Consider the following 13,297-nt stretch of genomic DNA (forward strand, 5'->3'; position numbering starts at 1 on the left):
CCACCGCAATGGCAACCAAGTCCTAGGGTTTGACACTAGGCTGGAACAGATAAGCTTACCGTTTGAATTGGCTAATCCAAGGATCCTGATGTCGTGGACCCATGGTTCTTAGATCAGCGTGACAAATAGCTGATCTTCGGTTAACCTCCGGCAAAGAACACTAGAAGCGCCCTTTGCATAATGGAAGTTCACCTGGACGCAGTGTATGCTGCTCACTTTAGATGGACGACGCGCCCTTCATCGGATCTTGTGGAGTTCCGATTGGTGGATGGCTGCCATTAGCGGTGACGCTGGATTGGGTTGTCTGCGCACCATCAGCAACAGGCTCCCGTTGCAACAGACGACGAACGACAGAAGTGCGACTTCCACGTTTTGATGGATTGAGGCTCTGAAGGTAGCAACTGCTCAGATGCTCACGTTTACTCCTCTTTCGTTTTTCCGGCGGAACCTTCTTCACTGTCGCTGGATTGCAACGTCCGGTGGCGGCACACTCCCTGAGGAAGTCTCCGAACGTACCTTTCCTGTCTTTGCAACAGAGCCCTTCACGCCTGTGTTCGCTCCCGCGCATGCCAAGTTCTGAGTTTTTTTGCAGCTCGGGCCCTTATCGCTCGTGTTTGATGATGCTGTATCAGTCGACCGTTGTCGCTTGTTTACGACCTGACCTAAGCGATCAATCTGGTCGACTGATTGATGAACTGAGCATGTGGCCTCCTCGCGTGAGTGGCCTTGGCCTTTTCAGGCGCCGCCGTTGCGATTGGGAGAGCCGTTTGACGGCAGCACGATATGACTCAGATTTCCCTTTGTCATTCGACTGCGTCACCGGAGCGGAAAGACTGTCCGTCGGGTTCTCCTCTTTCCCTCTAGGCGAACCGAGGATGAGTGATAAAACCGAGGGTGCTCCGTCCAGCGATTTGCTGTTGAGGTTGAAGTCCTCCTTCAGTTCCATCTCCTCAGTTCGGCTTGTTACGTGCGGCTGCACGCCATGAAGCTTCTCAACTCCATTTATTCCGGCAGAGTAAGGTTGTCGGGACCCGGGTTTGAAATTGTTTGTTTGTTTAAAGAATCTAGTTTTGACCCCACGAATTGCTTAGGGGTTTTAACCATTAGATTTTACGTAACATCCACTGTTAAGAGCTTTTACAACCATCCTCCTTTCTGAGGGCTTTGGACCCTCTGCTTCAATTCTCAATAATTTAAGTCTTATCGTAAAGGCTCAACTAAACTAAAGGGCACTGTCACAGGCGAAGTTAGAAGAAGATATTAAGTTTAAGGCTTCTAGTCCCCTTTGAACAGAATGGCCATTTATTGTTGTTTGATTCCTGCTGGTAGTTTATTATATAGTTTAACAGTACACGCAAAACTTTTCCTTATTACTTTAGAAGCAATAGCGCAAAATTGCCTTTTGGGTAACAAACCTATTACTTAAAAGGCAATAAAATTCTTCCCCAGTCGACTAACAACACATACTATCATATATTTAGCACGTGTTACGGGAGAACGACTATCTAATAATGGTCGTTTCAACCACATGCAAATTTTTTTTCTATCGCAAAATGCTCCCTTTCCATCTCAAGTAAAAAAACCACACACCGTCGCATATGTTGCACATGTTAGGCCTCTGCCAGGCTGAATGCCAACGCGAGCGATCGGGCGAGATTTTTGCCGTCGGTAAATAAACAGCCGTAAGTAAAACTGTTCATTAACCTTCGGCAGAAATCTCGCCCCATCGCTCGTGTTGGCGTTCAGCCTGGCAGAGGCCTTTCAAGTTTCTTCTATCTCCAATTCATCCGGTGTGCGTGTATTAGTTCGCTCGTTGTATGCATACGGAGTAGCGAAAAAATATGACAAGAGCTGCCAAGCAGCATTTTCCCCGTCATAGAGTGAGCAAACGTTGATGATTTTAAAGACTTGAAATGCGCCTTAAAATGACATCACGATCTGTAAACTGCGTTAGAGAAAAACAAAAACATTCGCTTTCTTGCAAGCTATCTACAGCACATAATCGTTGGTTCATGGAAACTTATTTGGACCTGTTTGAAAATACAAAACTTGTGCCCATCCAGAACAATATTCGCAACTTCGGCAACTCTGGTCAGACAGTATTACATATTTCCATTTCAAGTAAACACTGGGGGACGAAACGAAAGTGTTTCTAATTAGACAATTGAGGTTGACGGTATAGATTCTGATTATGAATGGATGAAAGGGACAAAAATAAACCAGATCTTTGCATCAATACAAATGTAGCGAGTGAAGTCTTGCTAACACATGCAGTGCGGTGCTTGGCTGTATGTTCTCCTGCAGAAACACATACAAGCGTGTGGCCGTCATAATTTTTGTTCCTTTTTAGTTGTTACTAATTGTGTATAATGCGCAGTCATAAGACACGATTAGTAATAAAAAATTGCCCTAAAGTAATAAAATGTTCCCCGTTTGCGTTGGGTGTAGATACTGCAGCTACGGTTAAACCCGATTTATCATCCATTTTATCGTTACAAACGGCGATATTTTTCGGAATACTCCACAGAGGACTATATATTTAGCTTTGAGGTGCAGGATATGATGCTCTTAGTTCAAGACACTGTTCAAATTGAAACCTAGACACAAATATCTTGCCTATTTTACAAATTTGAACTGCATTAAATTGAATGTCCGGAGCTCCTAAACAGATCGCCACAACGTTTTAGTGAAAATAACGATAAAATTATTCGTCAAGGTTTCGAAAGAATTCTCGGACTTTTCCTGTAATACGGCTCATTAGACGGCGCGTTTTGGCTATATTATACCACTAGGTTTTTCATCTAATTGATGTCTGTCAAAACTTGTTTCTTTGCGTTGAGTTCCCTCTTAATGATTGCCCAGTGTTTCTCAATAAAAGGGAACTAGGGGCAATAAGGTGGGCTAAGTTCATTCGGAATAAACTAGACCCCTTTCTCTGCATACCATTCTTTAACGACTTTGATGTAATGACAGCTCGCCAAATCGGGCCAAAACATCACGGGATGGTCGTTAGATCGAAAGAACGGCAAAATTCGTTTCTTATAACACTCTTTCAGTTACTTTTAGGTGCAGTTCCGACGAAATCTTTTGTTTTTCTGCCACGGCTGCAAATGCCCTACCCAGTAGCGTAGCTAGGGGGGTGCGGTTGGTGCGGTCCGCACCACGCCCACCACTCAAGGGGGTCCCAAAATCTTGCGAACACCGAACCGGTCAACATGCCCATCTGAACTTAACCTCTTGTATCTGTGCTCACCACTCTGCTCTCGTGATCCACACGGACAAAGTATACGTGATACCGATGTTCATTTTTACCATGATTAGTGATTCGACTGACGCCGAAGTTGAATATTCGATGCAACGTGGAAACACGCAACGAAGGAGCAATTTTTTGCAATGCTGAAAACCGGACTTGGTAAAGCACGCACCGCACTAGAGGCGGAACAAAAATTGAGCTCTTGCTTGCTAGGTAATACCCACTTGAGCTGGGTGCTTCGGTCGATGATTCGACACGCGAAGAATGAAAAATACCACCACAGAGCGGATATCTCTTCGTTGGTGTTTTTCTAAAGTTACATAGAGCGCACGGTGCAGCCGCGAATCATTTTGCTTGCTTTTTCGCTTCGTGGCATCTCCGTCTCCTTGTACTCCGCTCATCTTTGCTAAGTATATTACACGTTACAGCTAGTGCAGAGGGTAAGCGCTGATGACGTATGCGGGTGAGTGGGTGACTATATATTTGTGTTTTTTTTTTGGAATTAAATTGTCATGAATTCAATGAAACGAAATTTAATGTAATGAAGCAGCAAAATAATTTAATAGTTTCAAAAGAACATGCCGTGAATTTTTTTTTACAATTTTTGCAACAGTTGCAATTACTTGAATTTGTTTGTTTCGTTTAAAGAAAGCATGCGCTCCGGTAAATATTCCCTGTAATATGAGGTTTAAATTGCTTTATATGTTTGAGCCTTCAGCAAGAGAATACAGTGGAATATAATCAAGACACTATTTTGATACTTTCCGTCGTTTCAGGAAGCATAATCATCAATCTTTAATCAAAAAACGAGTTTATATTTTTTTTTTAAATATCACAAAATTCCCAATCAAACTTGGTAAAGTACGCACAGCATCTCAAGCAGTGTTTGATTGTAGCTGTAGCTCCATAACCCACACGCACTCGGGCTAGGTTCTTTGGTCTTCAGCTTGGTGCGTAAAAAATTAAGAAAAGCATCACACAGCAAATATCTCTTCACGGATCAAAACAAAACGAAAAAGAAAAAAACGCTCAACGTGCCTCCAGGTGACGAACACAAGATTATCGCACTGCATTCGTAGCTTTTTCAGCTCTTGCGCCGAGCTGGTGCTTGCTACGAATGTCACATAAGACGATTTATACGCTCGGTGTGCTTGGTGTCTATAATGCCAACCAAACGGCTCGGAAAGTGAGTAAATAAGAATACTGAGTAAATAAGAAAGAGAATAAATAAGTAGAAAAATCTAAGTTTTTTGTTTGTCTCAATTCTGCCCAGTCATTTTCATTGGGGGCCCACGTTTTTGTTACCGCACCAGGCCCACCAAACCGAAGCTACGCCACTGGCCCTACCAGACCATAAATTTTGGCACAAATTTGTCGACAAAAACAAACTAAAATTTGGCTGAAACATCCCCCGTAGTCGTTACCAATTTTGATCTAGGATTTGTCCGAAGGCAGCCTCGACGTAGGTTTTATCATCCACTCGTCGAGCTTGGTCAGTACCAGTCAGTACCATATAGCTTCCGAGCATGAGTTTTAGCCACATTAATCTGTAAAGCACCAAATTTTCTTCAATCCGACATATTGGAATTACTCTTAAAAGTCTTTAAAATCTAACCACGCAATTTCCGGTCGACAGTTTCACTCCGATGATTGGTTTGAGAATTCCGAATCGTCGTCAATTTTTTTATACTATTTAATATCGCGCTAAATTCCGCCTATTAAGTGATATCTCAAATAATTTTCCAGCTGCTGTCACCACTAACCAACAGATTCATGGAAAGCTACCAGGCCGGCTTCATGGAGGGTCGGTCCACAACGGACCAGATCTTTACTCTGCGGCAGATCCTCCAAAAATGCCGCGAATACAAAGTCCCTACGCATCATCTCTTCATCGACTTCAAAGCCGCTTATGACGTGATTAATCGTGAAGAGCTATGGAGAATTCTCGACGAAAACGGCTTCCCCGGGAAGCTAACCAGACTGCTAAAGGCTGCGATGGAGAATCTGCAGTGTTGTGTGAGGATTTAGGGTGGTATATCGAACCCATTCGGATCCCGCAAGGAGACTTCGACGAGATGATGGTCTTTCCTGCCTGCTGTTCAATATTGTGCTAGAAGATGTTGTGATACGAGCGGGATCAGACACGCGGGGCACGAGTTTCGTTAAATCAGGTCAATTAATTCGCTTTGCGGATGACGTGGAACTGTCGGCAGAACATTTGAGGCGGTGGCAGATCAGTACACCAGACTAAAATGTGAAGCAGAGAAGAACGGACTGAAGATAAATTCGTCTGAAACGAAGTACGAGTTAGCGGCTGGTGCTGAGCGCGGCAGGGCACGCCTAGGTAGTGTTGTGATAATCGACGGTGATGAGTTTGAGGTAGTTGACAAGTTCGTGTACCTTGGCTCAATGGTAACTGAGGACAACGATACCAGCCGTGAGATTAGGAGGCGAATCATCAGCGGGAGTCGTGCCTACTATGGGCTCCACAAAAAATTACGGTCGAAACGTCTAAGTTCCCGCGCAAAATGCACCTTGTACAAAACGGTTATTAGATCGGTTGTTCTCTACAGGCATGAGACGTGGACAATGCTTGAAGAAAACCTGCAAGCGCTCGGAGTTTTCGAACGACGGGTGCTAAGAACCATCTATGGCGGTGTACAGGAGAACGGAGTGTGGCGACGGAGCATGAACCATGAGCTCGCGCAACTCTACGGTGAACCCAGCATCCAGAAAGTGGCCAAATCTGGACGAATACGATGGGCAGGGCACGTGGCGAAGACAACGGACAATAACCCTGCAAAATTGGTTCTCACGGTTGGTTCGAGACGAAGAAGAGCACAAAGAGCAAAATAGTTAGACCTGGTGGAGATACATAAGAGAAGCTAACATAACTTCCGACACGTGGGTGCCAAGTACTTCCAAATCCGCTCATCAGGAGCGCCACAACATGAGCAAAAGTTTGTTTCAATTCTAAATAAAGCAAGCTTTGGTTTTTTGTTCAGTAATAGAAGGTTCGAAGGTGATAGAAGGTTTAAAAGAATTCATGCAGAAGTTGTAGGTCTTGCTGAATTTATTAGGCGATCAAACGGGCATCACAAGAATTGTACTAAATCTTCAGCAAAGAACTGGATATGTTCGTGTAGTTTTAGGTGCGATAAATTGTAATGAACACTAACAACAGCAGTGGTCCTAGATTGCTACCTCGTGGAACGCCATACGGTTTACTTTTTCGGCCGTTGATAGTCACAAATTGCTGTTGTTCTGTCAGGTATTTTTTCTAGAATAATTTTGCGTTCCCTCTTATGCCATAGCTCTCGAGTTTGAGGAGTAGAAGCTCATGACGAAATCGATTTCCTTCTTAAGGTCGAGAAATAACGCTCCCGCATTTCAGCCAAGAGCTTACATTTGGCAGTGAAAAAATGTGAAGACCTATTTCAATCCGCAGCAGTCTATTCATTCGTATAGGTCACAATTTCAATATGAAGGGCTTTTAATTATTGTTAGTTGTTGTTGCCAAAGTGACTTTCAGATGTACAATCTTGTACCCAGTTCGTAGACTTTTTGCTTGGATAATACCACCTACGATTAGCAGAAAACTTCAACCTCTGGTTTAAGGCCTTAACTCTGTTAATAATTCAGTTTTAACTGAAATATAATGCAAAATGATAAAACACGATAGAGGCACAACCACTTTACAACACCAACACCAAGAACACTAAGCCTCCGTGAAGAAGGAATAGTAGTGAAGCCTCTTTTCGGCAGCTCTAGCTTCTCAGTATTTCCCGCATCTGACCGAATGTACTTCTACTGCTCATTCAGGTCCACTTCAACTGGATCATTGATCCGACCATCAACTTTAAGCATGAGAAGCATGCCACGATTCACAGACTGCCTTGTGGGAGTTATTTTTGTAACTGTACTGAGAATATGTCTCTTCAACAGTTTGGTATAGCGACTTACTATATATAAGGCTTGTGGATAGACGAAATGCTCAGTGCCGATTTGAACAGAGTTTCATTAAATTCTGAGAGAGCGTGGCTAGTTTCAATTTTGTGATGTCATTAGAAATATAAAATTATATATTTTTTAATGTGTTTTTACCAACATTTTGACCGAAATAAAAACTTGCAAACACCCGCAAAATATTCATTGCCATATGAGCCGTTGCTGAACAGAGTGGTCTAAGGCCCTTTTATTTCAAAAATGAGTTTTTTACATACATCGCATCTGATCAAGAAGCTGAAGTCAGGAGAAAAATTTCGAAAAATCGAACTTTAAAGCTGATTTATACCATGTTGAAATTTCGTCTGAAACAGAATGGTCATTCTGTTTCGGAACAGAGTGGTCTATGTACATAAATCGAGGTAATACCATCATGTAACATGTGACATGTAACATATTACATGTGATATGTATCTTGTCACTTGTCCTGTAACATGTTACACGTGGTTTGTAACATGTTACACGTAATGTAACACGAAAAATGTAACATGTCAAATATCAAGTAATATGTAACATGTTGTGTTACACGTAATGTTACACGTCACATGTTACATGTGACATGCCATGTACATCATTTAACATGTGACACTAGCCATTTTCTACGAGTTAACGACATTTTTATTTATTTTTATGTACATAGACCACTCTGTTCCGAAATGATACGCGAATTCCAGTGAAATATATATGAAGTCAGAGTTGTCTATGTACATTGGTATGGCAAAATCACTTATTTCGTCAAAAAATGGTAATTTTATGAATTCACATGTTAAACCACTTCATAACCGTTATATTAGAACATTTCGTTTGAAAGAATCCGTTGCACAGAATTTTATTCAGAGATTTTTCGAAAATTGCTTCTCCTGACAAATTTGCTCGATGGCACATAGACCACTCTGTTCCGCAACGGCTCATATTTAGATGCAAAATCGGTTGAACTTTGCTTTTTTAACTGATATAATTCAGATTTGATGTGCTTCTTATTATTCAATAGATAAAAACTACGAACAAATTTTAGAAGACGAGGCGCAATTTGAAGTGGAAAACTTTTGGTGTGAAAAAATATTAGTTTGCCATACGAATATGTAAGTAATTTTTTATCTAAATCGATGAAGGTCGTTCCTAATCGATTCGCTAAATTGCATGGAATGCTTCCGAATATCAGTTCAGAACTACGTAAAAGCCTCTTGTAGCTTCGTAATCTGTGTGAAGTCATTTCTACGAAGCAATCCCACCAACTAGAGGCGTTAGATAACCTCGATAAAACAAATTGGCCATTCGGCTAATTGTTCGATTTCGCGGTTCATAAAACGTCCAATGCATTGGCATTAGCTTAAAGGTCGATAATGTCCCAATGTTCAAAACCACAACACCCGCAATTTTATGCCTGTCGTTTATCGTTTCTAATCTTATCGCCCCCATCCCCCAGACGCACCGCCCCCGGCACGCACCGTTCTCTCTGTCTGCGTTCGGTAGCAATTACGACTGACCGGAAAGCGTATAACGAAAAAGGAAAAGCAATTTACCTTTGTAGATCGCATTCACACTTTCTGCCGAATTTAGCACTTTGATCCCCGGGCGAGATATGGAAAAGTTACTGTTACGGGTTTGAGAAAACCGTACAGCCGTGGGAGCTAACATCTCAAGATGAGCGGCAGGTGTCGGTTGCAGTTGGGCATGATCCTCTTCTTTTATCTCAGTTTTCCACCCAAAACTTGGATGCCGGCGGTGGTTGTTTGGGTTTTGAAGCAGGATTTACCGGAAAGCTGCGCCCAGCGCACCCCACAGAAAAGCAATCCGCTCTCTCCCGCAAACATTTCGAATGTTTTATTAGAGCAATTTCCACGGATGGGAAATGACGCCAGGTTCGGTACAGGTAGTAAGTAAGCTGGGCCATGATTAAGTCGTTAGTGTCTAATTTGCGGGCCGCCTTGGCATGTGCTGTGCGGCTGCATGGCACCGCAGCGCAGTAGAGGAGGATGGGAGGATGCATATATAATTAAAATATTATGGCTCTAATTTGAATACGAAACACGTGGGTGTGAAGGTTTCTTTTATGTTTTTCGTCCTTAGGCACCGAAAGCTTGCCGCTAGCTTTCTCCGGCACAGAGCAACGTTGATTACACTTTCGCTACTACACGGTGTACCGGCAGTGAGTTTTTTGCCGTTTTTGGGGTGTAATTCGGTTTGATTGCAGGTGCTCACTGCTGAATAATCTACAGATTGCTCGCAATTGTTTCTTCCACTGTATGGGAGGTTGGCATTCAAACCACAAAGGTGAATGAATTATTCATTAACAAGCGGTTTTAGGCAACTTTTAATGTTCATGAATATTTGACATGCAGACGCGCTTGATTTGTAAAATGAATGCAGTGGGTTTTGGCAAAGTATAGAGGCCTTTGGGAGCATTTAGTTTTGAAAAAGTTTTCTGTTCGAAATATTAAAATATTACTATGGAATAACAGTTTTACAAATAAATGAAATAAAATTTAGCCCAACTTTTGTAGATTCGAGAGAAACTAAATAGTCCGATTCCGATAACACTGATTCACTGTTTTAATTAGTTATTTTTACAACCAACACAATTTCGCTACTATCTGATCAATAACACTCGGTTCGAGCACCAAACCACGCACTGTGCAGTTTGGTCATTTCGTTATATTCGCTCCATTACCTAGAGCAAAAATAAGATCAGCTAAACGATAGTCGCTCCACACAAAGTTGCGCAAGGAGATTAAACTTGGTACGTGTATGTTTTGTGGGTGGAGAGGGCGAGCAGCAGATCAATAAACTTCCCTAAGATGACGACGTTCCAACGCAAACTTTGCCATTTTGGTCTGGCATGCACCGGGTTTCTAGCAGCATTTGAAAGTTTTTGCACCCCGCGTAGTGTGAGAAAAGCCGTGTCTTGAACTCAACAACTTCGCTCATTAATGTCATTTCGGCGGAGATTTTTTTTCTTCTGTTTGAGATTAGGGCCAAGCTAGTCCATGTGGTCGTTGTCGAGGAACCGTAAAGCTGAGTTGCTTGAGATTGTGATAAAACAAACCTTATTTGTGAACAGGATTTGTTTAATCACAATCTTTTGAAAAGGACTTGTGTGAAAATAGTAGACGATTTAAATCAATTTTAAAGCCAGAAAGGTTCGTTTGATTACTGTGATCTTTTCGACAAAGTTGAAGAAAGTAGTTTTTCTATTTCATAAATTAAATATCAAAAATGTATATTTTTCCAAAATCCTTTTTTTTTATAAAAACATACCAAGGACAAAATTAGAAGAAGTGTACAATTGCACTACAAGCGACGGTGCCCTCCTGCAGCAAAATATCACAAGCATCGAATGAGACAACGCAGAAAATGGGCTATTAGGTGCAATATAAAAATGTTTTACAAAGATTATTGCGAACCACTTACGGTAAGTTTTCTTTTTTTTGCCAGATAAACTTGTATGACTCATAAAGCAAATTATCACGTTTTTGGAAACCATTCGCGTTCCTGTCAACGGACGGAATACAACGCCAGCTGTCCCCTTATATAGGTAATAAAGGTATACAGATTTGAGTACGTTAATCATTTCGCCTTTATGCATAATTTGAGCAGCAATTGAGCAGAACTTTTATGTCTCACTTCACGAAAATTAAAGGTGTATCCTAAAATTTGTGAGCGCCTGTCCATCGATTAAGACTACAACTAGCTTCCAGAACAACACTTCGGGACCGATTTTGATTGTGTCTTTCGTTCAAACGGCAAATCAATTCTCTTTCCATCTGGGTTTTCGGATCTGATGTTTATGATTATTAATGGCCCGCCCTACAATGATTACTGCATTTGAAGTGCAATATTGACCTTCATCACCTTTCTGTGATAGACGGATTTGCAGCCTGTTATGTTTTCCGAGCCATTTAACTCAAACGTCTTTGACGGTCGGCCAAGCAATTGTTGTGTAATTGATGTATCACTCAGTAACGTTGATTGAACCATTTTGTTATTTTAGTGCAGTGTTTTGGCATCGTCTGGCTCTGGCTCTGTTTTCTTCTATCAAAAAGGCATTGGGCAAAAATGTCACTGCGACAGTTTATGTGATTGCCTCTCATTGCACAGTTTACGAATTGCTCATGCCCTTATAGCTGGGCTAGGTGATTGATGAAAACAATTACCTTTGTGGAATTAAGTCTCCGTATCCAGTGTCAGGTCAGGAGATTGTTTATGAAAAAACTATACCCAAACAATCAAAAAAACCCGAAATAATGAAACAAGGCGGTGAGCTTTCCAAATTAGACTAAGATGTTTTAATTTAAAAAAACTGCTTTTGCTTAAAATAATTTCGTAATTTTTTTTTTGAATTTTGCTAGGCATCTTTTGATGTAAATAAATTTTTGATTAATTCACCTAAAAGTGAGTTTATTTTTTTATTTACTTATCAAATCAAAACGAATTCTTCAGCAAAGTTGTAGACAATTTTATGTAGAAAAACTTTTCTGAAGACACTTTGGTTCTACCTCTTGAAAATCGACCACATACAGGTAGTTTTATACACACACATTCCTAAAATTTTTAAAAATCGAAAAATACTAAATAACTTTTTATGATGTGCTTCAATGAACTGCTTCATGATGTGCTTCAATGAACAACAGAAAAAAACATGAAAAAACGCCGAAAAACCAAAAAAAAACAAATTTTTTTTTCACCCACGCCCATTGCAAGAAACTAGTGAAACTGCCTGGGGAAGCTAGTACTAATCCTTATCTTTCGAGTGAAGACTGTTGTTTTTGCAGCTTTTTGCAGCTTTTAGAGAAATTTCATTTTGAAAAAGTGCATTTTTACCTTTGTTATACTAAACAAAGGTTATAAAATCGGTCCAAAAACGCAAAATAGATCCATGATCCGGAGGGCCAAATCGTATATACCATCTGACTCAGCTCGACGAACTGAGCAATGTCTGTTCGAGTGTATGTGTGTGTGTATGTATGTTGTCTGTATGTATGTGCCGCAAAATACTAACGCACCTTTCTTACAGAACGCAATATCCGATTTTAATGATCTTATACGCAAACGGAAGCTACTGTGCTCCCCCAGAATGCTACCGAGTGAATTTTTGATTTGTGGCTTAGATTTTGAAATATTGATCAAAGAGTATTTTTTATAAGAGACATTTAACTTTTAAGGCAAAATTAATGGCACGGAGAGCCATGTGTTGTATACCAATTTACTCAGATCGACGAATTGAACAATTTATGTATGTTTGTGTATGTGTGCCTGTACGTATGTATGTGTAAATATGTTATTTATATGTGTAGTATATTAAAATCGACCCAAAAAAGAAAAATAATAAAAAAACACTCTTTTTACAGAACGCTTATTCCGATTTTGATGTTCGCGTGCCCGAATGAAAGCACCAGAGCTCTTTGAAAATCATACTGAATGCAATTTTTTATTGGTTGCTTGAACTGTAGAGTTTTGACGGAGTATATTTTAGACATGGGATATTTTACTTTCTGGATAATTTTTCTCTCTCACTGCTCTTTCTTCTTTTCTATCCCTCCTTTTTTCATATCGCTATTTATTTTTCAAAGGAAATCAACAATCATCGACAACTTTTCATAATCTTTACACTCTTCGTAGTGCGTCTTAAGTGGTGTAAATAAATTACCCTTCAGCTTTTTCTTGAAAATTTGAAGCAGATTTCAGAAGAAACTGCAATGCTTACTTAGCTCCTTTTCTCGCTTCTGAAGCTTTCGTCCTTACTTCTTATAAAATATATACTAAATTGTACGTTGAATTTAGATTTGCGAAGAGTAAGAAACATTTACAGCTTTCTGGAGCCGAGCATTGTAGTAAAATCTGATCCCACAATGTGCAAATGTAAAACAATTAGCGATGCAGATATTTTGAAAAGCTTTACCAAAGATGTATAGACCTATTTACGTACGAATGTGCCAGTGCCACCCGTTGAGAAAAACACAAATAAATCGCTGGAAAATTTTTCAGTTGAACTTATTTTATGTTTTAAATTTGTGACCAGGAATCTAAAGTAGCTGATGA

The sequence above is a fragment of the Wyeomyia smithii genome, chromosome 3 (assembly GCF_029784165.1).
Source record: "Wyeomyia smithii strain HCP4-BCI-WySm-NY-G18 chromosome 3, ASM2978416v1, whole genome shotgun sequence".
Classification (NCBI taxonomy): Eukaryota; Metazoa; Arthropoda; class Insecta; order Diptera; family Culicidae; genus Wyeomyia; species Wyeomyia smithii.